The sequence below is a fragment of the Oryctolagus cuniculus genome, unplaced genomic scaffold (genome assembly GCF_964237555.1).
Source record: "Oryctolagus cuniculus unplaced genomic scaffold, mOryCun1.1 SCAFFOLD_136, whole genome shotgun sequence".
Taxonomy (NCBI): Eukaryota; Metazoa; Chordata; class Mammalia; order Lagomorpha; family Leporidae; genus Oryctolagus; species Oryctolagus cuniculus.
The window spans coordinates 55,731-68,536 of NW_027208217.1; the positions used below are offsets into that span (position 1 = coordinate 55,731).

At 69.6% G+C, this 12,806-nt stretch overlaps 5 non-coding genes across 5 annotated transcripts; all 5 read left to right on the plus strand.

The window, feature by feature from the left end:
• Positions 1-1,037: 1,037 nt before the first annotated feature.
• Positions 1,038-1,156, plus strand: LOC138847983 (5S ribosomal RNA). Its single transcript, XR_011385855.1, has one exon. It is a non-coding gene; the product is annotated as a 5S ribosomal RNA (ribosomal RNA).
• Positions 1,157-3,477: 2,321 nt separating this feature from the next.
• On the plus strand, positions 3,478-3,596 carry LOC138847984 (5S ribosomal RNA). Its single transcript, XR_011385856.1, has one exon. It is a non-coding gene; the product is annotated as a 5S ribosomal RNA (ribosomal RNA).
• A 2,327-nt stretch (positions 3,597-5,923) lies between these two features.
• Positions 5,924-6,042, plus strand: LOC138847985 (5S ribosomal RNA). The gene has a single exon (XR_011385857.1). It is a non-coding gene; the product is annotated as a 5S ribosomal RNA (ribosomal RNA).
• Positions 6,043-8,376: 2,334 nt separating this feature from the next.
• LOC138847987 (5S ribosomal RNA) lies at positions 8,377-8,495 on the plus strand. The gene has a single exon (XR_011385859.1). It is a non-coding gene; the product is annotated as a 5S ribosomal RNA (ribosomal RNA).
• Positions 8,496-10,846: 2,351 nt separating this feature from the next.
• Positions 10,847-10,965, plus strand: LOC138847988 (5S ribosomal RNA). Its single transcript, XR_011385860.1, has one exon. It is a non-coding gene; the product is annotated as a 5S ribosomal RNA (ribosomal RNA).
• The last annotated feature ends 1,841 nt before the right edge of the window (positions 10,966-12,806 follow it).

Consider the following 12,806-nt stretch of genomic DNA (forward strand, 5'->3'; position numbering starts at 1 on the left):
GGACGGTAGCCAACCCGGGAAGAACCAGCAGCAAACCCGGGGAGGGCCGAGCAGACGAAAGAACAGCGCAGGGTCCTGTGTCGTTCCTCCATGAAGAGGGGGAGCGACAGTCTCGAACTGGCTGCCGGGCTGGAGGGTGCGGGTCGCGCTGAAGCGCCCCACCCTCCCGTGAGGGAACGGGCGCTGAGGACGGAAATCCCTCTGTGCCACGAAGGGTGTCGGGGTGTGCGACTGTGTGCCCCTTGTGTAGGCGTGTGTGTGTGTGTGTGTGTGTGTGTGTGAGTGCCCACGCGAGCGTGCGGCGGGGGTGATTCCGTGCGCTGCCGCCCTCCTTCCCGACCTGCTGCCCCACTTGGGCCCCCGTGACCGAGCGGGGACAAGGGTCCCCAGGCCCTCAGCTGTCCTCGCGGCGTGGGAGTGTGTGGAGGCGCGGCGGCCGTGCCGGGGGAGGGCGGGCGACCTGTGCGTCAGCGGTGGGGGGGCTGCTGGCGGCCGGGTAGGAGGGAAGGCCCGGGCCGCGGTGGTGTGGGGCGCCGAACCCCCTGGTGCCGGGACCCGCGAGCCGCGGGGCGCAGCCCTGGGCAGGCGTGGAGGCTGCCGGGCACGGCTGGCGTGTGGCTGGGCGATGGCGGCAGGCAGGGGATCCGGCCTAGAAAGAGAGAGTAGGAGTTCCCTGTGGCCAGCGGCAGCCGGAGGAGGTTGGCTCCCCTTGGCTTGGCGGCAGCGTGCCGACTGGGCGCCCGGTGCTGCAGGTCCTGGGCTGGGCAGGCGGAGGGCTGGAGTTCGGGCACTGGTGCAGGGCTAGGCGGAGGGCGGCTGAGGAGGAGGGGGGGGGAGGAGGAGAAGAGAAGAGAAGAGAAAAGAGGGAGGAGGCGGAGGAGAAGCGGCAGCGGGAGCGGGAGCGGGAATGGGAATGGGAATGGGAATGGGAGTGAGAGCGGGGAGCGGGCAGGAGGAGGAGGAGGAGGAGGCGGCGGCGGCGGCGGCGGCGGCTGTGCGGGCGCGCACTCAAGAGGGGCCTGGAGGCAGCCTCTGGCGTCTACGGCCATACCACCCTGAACGCGCCCGATCTCGTCTGATCTCGGAAGCTAAGCAGGGTCGGGCCTGGTTAGTACTTGGATGGGAGACCGCCTGGGAATACCGGGTGCTGTAGGCTTTTGCCCCGCGGCACCCTCCCCTTTTGCTCGCCTTTGGCTGGCTGCCTAGCCACGCCCCCATCCGCCAGCCCGCACGCCGGGACCCCTGCGACCCCCAACGCAGCTCCAGCAGGGGGCAGAAGCCCGACCCCTCCACCTGGCAGCCCCAGCCCGCCCGCGCCTCGGGCCTGGGCCTGGGCCTGGGCCTGGGCACGGGCACGGGCACGGGCACGGGCACGGGCGGGCCGGCCAGCTGTCCCCGGCTGCCGCAGCCCCACCGCCAACCCCGGGGCCCACCCCGGGACACAGGCCACGCCCCGCGCCATCCAGCGCGCCCCCTCCAACCCCAAACCAGCGACTCACCGCCCGCCAGGGCGCTCCCCTGCCGGCCGCCCCAACCCCGCAGCCCGCCGCACCAGCAGCTCCCGGCACCTGCACTCCCACCGCCCCTCCCGGGCTCCTGTCTCCCAGGGAGCCCAATGACTGTGACCACGACCACGACCACGACCACCGCCCGAAGACGACGCCAGGGCGCGGTTGCCCACCACTCAGGGCCCGGTGCCTCGCGCAGCCCAACCCGCGGGCCCTCTGCGCCACCTGGCCGTGCGGCGGCCACGCGCCACAGCCGCGGAAGCCCTCCAGAGCGCAAAGGAGGGACCCCACACCAAGCCTCGCAGGCAATACAGGCACCCTCTCCCTCTGTCTCTGACTTACACCAACACCTACACGTCTCTCTCTCTTTCTCTCTCTCTCTCTGTCTCTCTCTCCTCTCTCTGTCCCCCTCTCCCCCATCAGCCCTGACTCACACAGCATCCAAACGGGGCACCCTTTTGGCAGGCCAGGCAGAGACCCGCGGCCACAGGCTGCGTGCCCACAGGACCTCCCCGGGACAGAGGGTCCGTGGCAGGCAGGCAGCACACAGCCTGTGGTCTCTGTGGGGAGCAACTCGGATTGGACTGAGTTACTGGAATTAAGACTTATTCTATGCATCTGCTCTCCCACAATATGGCGCTGGGAGAGGAGAAAACAGCTTCTATGCAGCTGCCTCTTGCCAACTTGAGTGATGACCTCCAGGAGCTGATCCTGCTCCTGATTGGAGGAGAGCAGCGTACTTGGCGTGTGGGCAGCCGAGTTGGGATTGGCGGAAGAGGACTATAAAGGAGGAGAGAGACAACATGCACCAGGAACATCTAAGGGGAACACCTGTGCAGCCCCCGAGAGAGCCGGCCGGCCGGCCGGCGGTGTGCCGCTCCCCCGCGGAAGTGGGGAATGTGGCAGGGGGAACCGCCCTTCCACGGAGGTGGAAGGGACGGTAGCCAACCCGGGAAGAACCAGCAGCAAACCCGGGGAGGGCCGAGCAGACGAAAGAACAGCGCAGGGTCCTGTGTCGTTCCTCCATGAAGAGGGGGAGCGACAGTCTCGAACTGGCTGCCGGGCTGGAGGGTGCGGGTCGCGCTGAAGCGCCCCACCCTCCCGTGAGGGAACGGGCGCTGAGGACGGAAATCCCTCTGTGCCACGAAGGGTGTCGGGGTGTGCGACTGTGTGCCCCTTGTGTAGGCGTGTGTGTGTGTGTGTGTGTGTGTGTGTGAGTGCCCACGCGAGCGTGCGGCGGGGGTGATTCCGTGCGCTGCCGCCCTCCTTCCCGACCTGCTGCCCCACTTGGGCCCCCGTGACCGAGCGGGGACAAGGGTCCCCAGGCCCTCAGCTGTCCTCGCGGCGTGGGAGTGTGTGGAGGCGCGGCGGCCGTGCCGGGGGAGGGCGGGCGACCTGTGCGTCAGCGGTGGGGGGGCTGCTGGCGGCCGGGTAGGAGGGAAGGCCCGGGCCGCGGTGGTGTGGGGCGCCGAACCCCCTGGTGCCGGGACCCGCGAGCCGCGGGGCGCAGCCCTGGGCAGGCGTGGAGGCTGCCGGGCACGGCTGGCGTGTGGCTGGGCGATGGCGGCAGGCAGGGGATCCGGCCTAGAAAGAGAGAGTAGGAGTTCCCTGTGGCCAGCGGCAGCCGGAGGAGGTTGGCTCCCCTTGGCTTGGCGGCAGCGTGCCGACTGGGCGCCCGGTGCTGCAGGTCCTGGGCTGGGCAGGCGGAGGGCTGGAGTTCGGGCACTGGTGCAGGGCTAGGCGGAGGGCGGCTGAGGAGGAGGGGGGGGGAGGAGGAGAAGAGAAGAGAAGAGAAAAGAGGGAGGAGGCGGAGGAGAAGCGGCAGCGGGAGCGGGAGCGGGAATGGGAATGGGAATGGGAGTGAGAGCGGGGAGCGGGCAGGAGGAGGAGGAGGAGGCGGCGGCGGCGGCGGCGGCGGCGGCGGCTGTGCGGGCGCGCACTCAAGAGGGGCCTGGAGGCAGCCTCTGGCGTCTACGGCCATACCACCCTGAACGCGCCCGATCTCGTCTGATCTCGGAAGCTAAGCAGGGTCGGGCCTGGTTAGTACTTGGATGGGAGACCGCCTGGGAATACCGGGTGCTGTAGGCTTTTGCCCCGCGGCACCCTCCCCTTTTGCTCGCCTTTGGCTGGCTGCCTAGCCACGCCCCCATCCGCCAGCCCGCACGCCGGGACCCCTGCGACCCCCAACGCAGCTCCAGCAGGGGGCAGAAGCCCGACCCCTCCACCTGGCAGCCCCAGCCCGCCCGCGCCTCGGGCCTGGGCCTGGGCCTGGGCCTGGGCACGGGCACGGGCACGGGCACGGGCACGGGCGGGCCGGCCAGCTGTCCCCGGCTGCCGCAGCCCCACCGCCAACCCCGGGGCCCACCCCGGGACACAGGCCACGCCCCGCGCCATCCAGCGCGCCCCCTCCAACCCCAAACCAGCGACTCACCGCCCGCCAGGGCGCTCCCCTGCCGGCCGCCCCAACCCCGCAGCCCGCCGCACCAGCAGCTCCCGGCACCTGCACTCCCACCGCCCCTCCCGGGCTCCTGTCTCCCAGGGAGCCCAATGACTGTGACCACGACCACGACCACGACCACCGCCCGAAGACGACGCCAGGGCGCGGTTGCCCACCACTCAGGGCCCGGTGCCTCGCGCAGCCCAACCCGCGGGCCCTCTGCGCCACCTGGCCATGCGGCGGCCACGCGCCACAGCCGCGGAAGCCCTCCAGAGCGCAAAGGAGGGACCCCACACCAAGCCTCGCAGGCAATACAGGCACCCTCTCCCTCTGTCTCTGACTTACACCAACACCTACACGTCTCTCTCTCTTTCTCTCTCTCTCTCTGTCTCTCTCTCCTCTCTCTGTCCCCCTCTCCCCCATCAGCCCTGACTCACACAGCATCCAAACGGGGCACCCTTTTGGCAGGCCAGGCAGAGACCCGCGGCCACAGGCTGCGTGCCCACAGGACCTCCCCGGGACAGAGGGTCCGTGGCAGGCAGGCAGCACACAGCCTGTGGTCTCTGTGGGGAGCAACTCGGATTGGACTGAGTTACTGGAATTAAGACTTATTCTATGCATCTGCTCTCCCACAATATGGCGCTGGGAGAGGAGAAAACAGCTTCTATGCAGCTGCCTCTTGCCAACTTGAGTGATGACCTCCAGGAGCTGATCCTGCTCCTGATTGGAGGAGAGCAGCGTACTTGGCGTGTGGGCAGCCGAGTTGGGATTGGCGGAAGAGGACTATAAAGGAGGAGAGAGACAACATGCACCAGGAACATCTAAGGGGAACACCTGTGCAGCCCCCGAGAGAGCCGGCCGGCCGGCCGGCGGTGTGCCGCTCCCCCGCGGAAGTGGGGAATGTGGCAGGGGGAACCGCCCTTCCACGGAGGTGGAAGGGACGGTAGCCAACCCGGGAAGAACCAGCAGCAAACCCGGGGAGGGCCGAGCAGACGAAAGAACAGCGCAGGGTCCTGTGTCGTTCCTCCATGAAGAGGGGGAGCGACAGTCTCGAACTGGCTGCCGGGCTGGAGGGTGCGGGTCGCGCTGAAGCGCCCCACCCTCCCGTGAGGGAACGGGCGCTGAGGACGGAAATCCCTCTGTGCCACGAAGGGTGTCGGGGTGTGCGACTGTGTGCCCCTTGTGTAGGCGTGTGTGTGTGTGTGTGTGTGTGTGTGTGAGTGCCCACGCGAGCGTGCGGCGGGGGTGATTCCGTGCGCTGCCGCCCTCCTTCCCGACCTGCTGCCCCACTTGGGCCCCCGTGACCGAGCGGGGACAAGGGTCCCCAGGCCCTCAGCTGTCCTCGCGGCGTGGGAGTGTGTGGAGGCGCGGCGGCCGTGCCGGGGGAGGGCGGGCGACCTGTGCGTCAGCGGTGGGGGGGCTGCTGGCGGCCGGGTAGGAGGGAAGGCCCGGGCCGCGGTGGTGTGGGGCGCCGAACCCCCTGGTGCCGGGACCCGCGAGCCGCGGGGCGCAGCCCTGGGCAGGCGTGGAGGCTGCCGGGCACGGCTGGCGTGTGGCTGGGCGATGGCGGCAGGCAGGGGATCCGGCCTAGAAAGAGAGAGTAGGAGTTCCCTGTGGCCAGCGGCAGCCGGAGGAGGTTGGCTCCCCTTGGCTTGGCGGCAGCGTGCCGACTGGGCGCCCGGTGCTGCAGGTCCTGGGCTGGGCAGGCGGAGGGCTGGAGTTCGGGCACTGGTGCAGGGCTAGGCGGAGGGCGGCTGAGGAGGAGGGGGGGGGAGGAGGAGAAGAGAAGAGAAGAGAAAAGAGGGAGGAGGCGGAGGAGAAGCGGCAGCGGGAGCGGGAGCGGGAATGGGAATGGGAATGGGAATGGGAGTGAGAGCGGGGAGCGGGCAGGAGGAGGAGGAGGAGGCGGCGGCGGCGGCGGCGGCGGCGGCGGCTGTGCGGGCGCGCACTCAAGAGGGGCCTGGAGGCAGCCTCTGGCGTCTACGGCCATACCACCCTGAACGCGCCCGATCTCGTCTGATCTCGGAAGCTAAGCAGGGTCGGGCCTGGTTAGTACTTGGATGGGAGACCGCCTGGGAATACCGGGTGCTGTAGGCTTTTGCCCCGCGGCACCCTCCCCTTTTGCTCGCCTTTGGCTGGCTGCCTAGCCACGCCCCCATCCCAGCCCGCACGCCGGGACCCCTGCGACCCCCAACGCAGCTCCAGCAGGGGGCAGAAGCCCGACCCCTCCACCTGGCAGCCCCAGCCCGCCCGCGCCTCGGGCCTGGGCCTGGGCCTGGGCCTGGGCACGGGCACGGGCACGGGCACGGGCACGGGCACGGGCGGGCCGGCCAGCTGTCCCCGGCTGCCGCAGCCCCACCGCCAACCCCGGGGCCCACCCCGGGACACAGGCCACGCCCCGCGCCATCCAGCGCGCCCCCTCCAACCCCAAACCAGCGACTCACCGCCCGCCAGGGCGCTCCCCTGCCGGCCGCCCCAACCCCGCAGCCCGCCGCACCAGCAGCTCCCGGCACCTGCACTCCCACCGCCCCTCCCGGGCTCCTGTCTCCCAGGGAGCCCAATGACTGTGACCACGACCACGACCACGACCACCGCCCGAAGACGACGCCAGGGCGCGGTTGCCCACCACTCAGGGCCCGGTGCCTCGCGCAGCCCAACCCGCGGGCCCTCTGCGCCACCTGGCCGTGCGGCGGCCACGCGCCACAGCCGCGGAAGCCCTCCAGAGCGCAAAGGAGGGACCCCACACCAAGCCTCGCAGGCAATACAGGCACCCTCTCCCTCTGTCTCTGACTTACACCAACACCTACACGTCTCTCTCTCTTTCTCTCTCTCTCTCTGTCTCTCTCTCCTCTCTCTGTCCCCCTCTCCCCCATCAGCCCTGACTCACACAGCATCCAAACGGGGCACCCTTTTGGCAGGCCAGGCAGAGACCCGCGGCCACAGGCTGCGTGCCCACAGGACCTCCCCGGGACAGAGGGTCCGTGGCAGGCAGGCAGCACACAGCCTGTGGTCTCTGTGGGGAGCAACTCGGATTGGACTGAGTTACTGGAATTAAGACTTATTCTATGCATCTGCTCTCCCACAATATGGCGCTGGGAGAGGAGAAAACAGCTTCTATGCAGCTGCCTCTTGCCAACTTGAGTGATGACCTCCAGGAGCTGATCCTGCTCCTGATTGGAGGAGAGCAGCGTACTTGGCGTGTGGGCAGCCGAGTTGGGATTGGCGGAAGAGGACTATAAAGGAGGAGAGAGACAACATGCACCAGGAACATCTAAGGGGAACACCTGTGCAGCCCCCGAGAGAGCCGGCCGGCCGGCCGGCGGTGTGCCGCTCCCCCGCGGAAGTGGGGAATGTGGCAGGGGGAACCGCCCTTCCACGGAGGTGGAAGGGACGGTAGCCAACCCGGGAAGAACCAGCAGCAAACCCGGGGAGGGCCGAGCAGACGAAAGAACAGCGCAGGGTCCTGTGTCGTTCCTCCATGAAGAGGGGGAGCGACAGTCTCGAACTGGCTGCCGGGCTGGAGGGTGCGGGTCGCGCTGAAGCGCCCCACCCTCCCGTGAGGGAACGGGCGCTGAGGACGGAAATCCCTCTGTGCCACGAAGGGTGTCGGGGTGTGCGACTGTGTGCCCCTTGTGTAGGCGTGTGTGTGTGTGTGTGTGTGTGTGTGTGAGTGCCCACGCGAGCGTGCGGCGGGGGTGATTCCGTGCGCTGCCGCCCTCCTTCCCGACCTGCTGCCCCACTTGGGCCCCCGTGACCGAGCGGGGACAAGGGTCCCCAGGCCCTCAGCTGTCCTCGCGGCGTGGGAGTGTGTGGAGGCGCGGCGGCCGTGCCGGGGGAGGGCGGGCGACCTGTGCGTCAGCGGTGGGGGGGCTGCTGGCGGCCGGGTAGGAGGGAAGGCCCGGGCCGCGGTGGTGTGGGGCGCCGAACCCCCTGGTGCCGGGACCCGCGAGCCGCGGGGCGCAGCCCTGGGCAGGCGTGGAGGCTGCCGGGCACGGCTGGCGTGTGGCTGGGCGATGGCGGCAGGCAGGGGATCCGGCCTAGAAAGAGAGAGTAGGAGTTCCCTGTGGCCAGCGGCAGCCGGAGGAGGTTGGCTCCCCTTGGCTTGGCGGCAGCGTGCCGACTGGGCGCCCGGTGCTGCAGGTCCTGGGCTGGGCAGGCGGAGGGCTGGAGTTCGGGCACTGGTGCAGGGCTAGGCGGAGGGCGGCTGAGGAGGAGGGGGGGGGAGGAGGAGAAGAGAAGAGAAGAGAAAAGAGGGAGGAGGCGGAGGAGAAGCGGCAGCGGGAGCGGGAGCGGGAATGGGAATGGGAATGGGAATGGGAGTGAGAGCGGGGAGCGGGCAGGAGGAGGAGGAGGAGGCGGCGGCGGCGGCGGCGGCGGCGGCGGCGGCTGTGCGGGCGCGCACTCAAGAGGGGCCTGGAGGCAGCCTCTGGCGTCTACGGCCATACCACCCTGAACGCGCCCGATCTCGTCTGATCTCGGAAGCTAAGCAGGGTCGGGCCTGGTTAGTACTTGGATGGGAGACCGCCTGGGAATACCGGGTGCTGTAGGCTTTTGCCCCGCGGCACCCTCCCCTTTTGCTCGCCTTTGGCTGGCTGCCTAGCCACGCCCCCATCCGCCAGCCCGCACGCCGGGACCCCTGCGACCCCCAACGCAGCTCCAGCAGGGGGCAGAAGCCCGACCCCTCCACCTGGCAGCCCCAGCCCGCCCGCGCCTCGGGCCTGGGCCTGGGCCTGGGCCTGGGCACGGGCACGGGCACGGGCACGGGCACGGGCACGGGCGGGCCGGCCAGCTGTCCCCGGCTGCCGCAGCCCCACCGCCAACCCCGGGGCCCACCCCGGGACACAGGCCACGCCCCGCGCCATCCAGCGCGCCCCCTCCAACCCCAAACCAGCGACTCACCGCCCGCCAGGGCGCTCCCCTGCCGGCCGCCCCAACCCCGCAGCCCGCCGCACCAGCAGCTCCCGGCACCTGCACTCCCACCGCCCCTCCCGGGCTCCTGTCTCCCAGGGAGCCCAATGACTGTGACCACGACCACGACCACGACCACCGCCCGAAGACGACGCCAGGGCGCGGTTGCCCACCACTCAGGGCCCGGTGCCTCGCGCAGCCCAACCCGCGGGCCCTCTGCGCCACCTGGCCGTGCGGCGGCCACGCGCCACAGCCGCGGAAGCCCTCCAGAGCGCAAAGGAGGGACCCCACACCAAGCCTCGCAGGCAATACAGGCACCCTCTCCCTCTGTCTCTGACTTACACCAACACCTACACGTCTCTCTCTCTTTCTCTCTCTCTCTCTGTCTCTCTCTCCTCTCTCTGTCCCCCTCTCCCCCATCAGCCCTGACTCACACAGCATCCAAACGGGGCACCCTTTTGGCAGGCCAGGCAGAGACCCGCGGCCACAGGCTGCGTGCCCACAGGACCTCCCCGGGACAGAGGGTCCGTGGCAGGCAGGCAGCACACAGCCTGTGGTCTCTGTGGGGAGCAACTCGGATTGGACTGAGTTACTGGAATTAAGACTTATTCTATGCATCTGCTCTCCCACAATATGGCGCTGGGAGAGGAGAAAACAGCTTCTATGCAGCTGCCTCTTGCCAACTTGAGTGATGACCTCCAGGAGCTGATCCTGCTCCTGATTGGAGGAGAGCAGCGTACTTGGCGTGTGGGCAGCCGAGTTGGGATTGGCGGAAGAGGACTATAAAGGAGGAGAGAGACAACATGCACCAGGAACATCTAAGGGGAACACCTGTGCAGCCCCCGAGAGAGCCGGCCGGCCGGCCGGCGGTGTGCCGCTCCCCCGCGGAAGTGGGGAATGTGGCAGGGGGAACCGCCCTTCCACGGAGGTGGAAGGGACGGTAGCCAACCCGGGAAGAACCAGCAGCAAACCCGGGGAGGGCCGAGCAGACGAAAGAACAGCGCAGGGTCCTGTGTCGTTCCTCCATGAAGAGGGGGAGCGACAGTCTCGAACTGGCTGCCGGGCTGGAGGGTGCGGGTCGCGCTGAAGCGCCCCACCCTCCCGTGAGGGAACGGGCGCTGAGGACGGAAATCCCTCTGTGCCACGAAGGGTGTCGGGGTGTGCGACTGTGTGCCCCTTGTGTAGGCGTGTGTGTGTGTGTGTGTGTGTGTGTGTGAGTGCCCACGCGAGCGTGCGGCGGGGGTGATTCCGTGCGCTGCCGCCCTCCTTCCCGACCTGCTGCCCCACTTGGGCCCCCGTGACCGAGCGGGGACAAGGGTCCCCAGGCCCTCAGCTGTCCTCGCGGCGTGGGAGTGTGTGGAGGCGCGGCGGCCGTGCCGGGGGAGGGCGGGCGACCTGTGCGTCAGCGGTGGGGGGGCTGCTGGCGGCCGGGTAGGAGGGAAGGCCCGGGCCGCGGTGGTGTGGGGCGCCGAACCCCCTGGTGCCGGGACCCGCGAGCCGCGGGGCGCAGCCCTGGGCAGGCGTGGAGGCTGCCGGGCACGGCTGGCGTGTGGCTGGGCGATGGCGGCAGGCAGGGGATCCGGCCTAGAAAGAGAGAGTAGGAGTTCCCTGTGGCCAGCGGCAGCCGGAGGAGGTTGGCTCCCCTTGGCTTGGCGGCAGCGTGCCGACTGGGCGCCCGGTGCTGCAGGTCCTGGGCTGGGCAGGCGGAGGGCTGGAGTTCGGGCACTGGTGCAGGGCTAGGCGGAGGGCGGCTGAGGAGGAGGGGGGGGGAGGAGGAGAAGAGAAGAGAAGAGAAAAGAGGGAGGAGGCGGAGGAGAAGCGGCAGCGGGAGCGGGAGCGGGAGCGGGAGCGGGAATGGGAGCGGGAATGGGAATGGGAATGGGAGTGAGAGCGGGGAGCGGGCAGGAGGAGGAGGAGGAGGAGGCGGCGGCGGCGGCGGCGGCGGCGGCTGTGCGGGCGCGCACTCAAGAGGGGCCTGGAGGCAGCCTCTGGCGTCTACGGCCATACCACCCTGAACGCGCCCGATCTCGTCTGATCTCGGAAGCTAAGCAGGGTCGGGCCTGGTTAGTACTTGGATGGGAGACCGCCTGGGAATACCGGGTGCTGTAGGCTTTTGCCCCGCGGCACCCTCCCCTTTTGCTCGCCTTTGGCTGGCTGCCTAGCCACGCCCCCATCCGCCAGCCCGCACGCCGGGACCCCTGCGACCCCCAACGCAGCTCCAGCAGGGGGCAGAAGCCCGACCCCTCCACCTGGCAGCCCCAGCCCGCCCGCGCCTCGGGCCTGGGCCTGGGCCTGGGCCCGGGCACGGGCACGGGCACGGGCACGGGCACGGGCGGGCCGGCCAGCTGTCCCCGGCTGCCGCAGCCCCACCGCCAACCCCGGGGCCCACCCCGGGACACAGGCCACGCCCCGCGCCATCCAGCGCGCCCCCTCCAACCCCAAACCAGCGACTCACCGCCCGCCAGGGCGCTCCCCTGCCGGCCGCCCCAACCCCGCAGCCCGCCGCACCAGCAGCTCCCGGCACCTGCACTCCCACCGCCCCTCCCGGGCTCCTGTCTCCCAGGGAGCCCAATGACTGTGACCACGACCACGACCACGACCACCGCCCGAAGACGACGCCAGGGCGCGGTTGCCCACCACTCAGGGCCCGGTGCCTCGCGCAGCCCAACCCGCGGGCCCTCTGCGCCACCTGGCCGTGCGGCGGCCACGCGCCACAGCCGCGGAAGCCCTCCAGAGCGCAAAGGAGGGACCCCACACCAAGCCTCGCAGGCAATACAGGCACCCTCTCCCTCTGTCTCTGACTTACACCAACACCTACACGTCTCTCTCTCTTTCTCTCTCTCTCTCTGTCTCTCTCTCCTCTCTCTGTCCCCCTCTCCCCCATCAGCCCTGACTCACACAGCATCCAAACGGGGCACCCTTTTGGCAGGCCAGGCAGAGACCCGCGGCCACAGGCTGCGTGCCCACAGGACCTCCCCGGGACAGAGGGTCCGTGGCAGGCAGGCAGCACACAGCCTGTGGTCTCTGTGGGGAGCAACTCGGATTGGACTGAGTTACTGGAATTAAGACTTATTCTATGCATCTGCTCTCCCACAATATGGCGCTGGGAGAGGAGAAAACAGCTTCTATGCAGCTGCCTCTTGCCAACTTGAGTGATGACCTCCAGGAGCTGATCCTGCTCCTGATTGGAGGAGAGCAGCGTACTTGGCGTGTGGGCAGCCGAGTTGGGATTGGCGGAAGAGGACTATAAAGGAGGAGAGAGACAACATGCACCAGGAACATCTAAGGGGAACACCTGTGCAGCCCCCGAGAGAGCCGGCCGGCCGGCCGGCGGTGTGCCGCTCCCCCGCGGAAGTGGGGAATGTGGCAGGGGGAACCGCCCTTCCACGGAGGTGGAAGGGACGGTAGCCAACCCGGGAAGAACCAGCAGCAAACCCGGGGAGGGCCGAGCAGACGAAAGAACAGCGCAGGGTCCTGTGTCGTTCCTCCATGAAGAGGGGGAGCGACAGTCTCGAACTGGCTGCCGGGCTGGAGGGTGCGGGTCGCGCTGAAGCGCCCCACCCTCCCGTGAGGGAACGGGCGCTGAGGACGGAAATCCCTCTGTGCCACGAAGGGTGTCGGGGTGTGCGACTGTGTGCCCCTTGTGTAGGCGTGTGTGTGTGTGTGTGTGTGTGTGTGTGTGAGTGCCCACGCGAGCGTGCGGCGGGGGTGATTCCGTGCGCTGCCGCCCTCCTTCCCGACCTGCTGCCCCACTTGGGCCCCCGTGACCGAGCGGGGACAAGGGTCCCCAGGCCCTCAGCTGTCCTCGCGGCGTGGGAGTGTGTGGAGGCGCGGCGGCCGTGCCGGGGGAGGGCGGGCGACCTGTGCGTCAGCGGTGGGGGGGCTGCTGGCGGCCGGGTAGGAGGGAAGGCCCGGGCCGCGGTGGTGTGGGGCGCCGAACCCCCTGGTGCCGG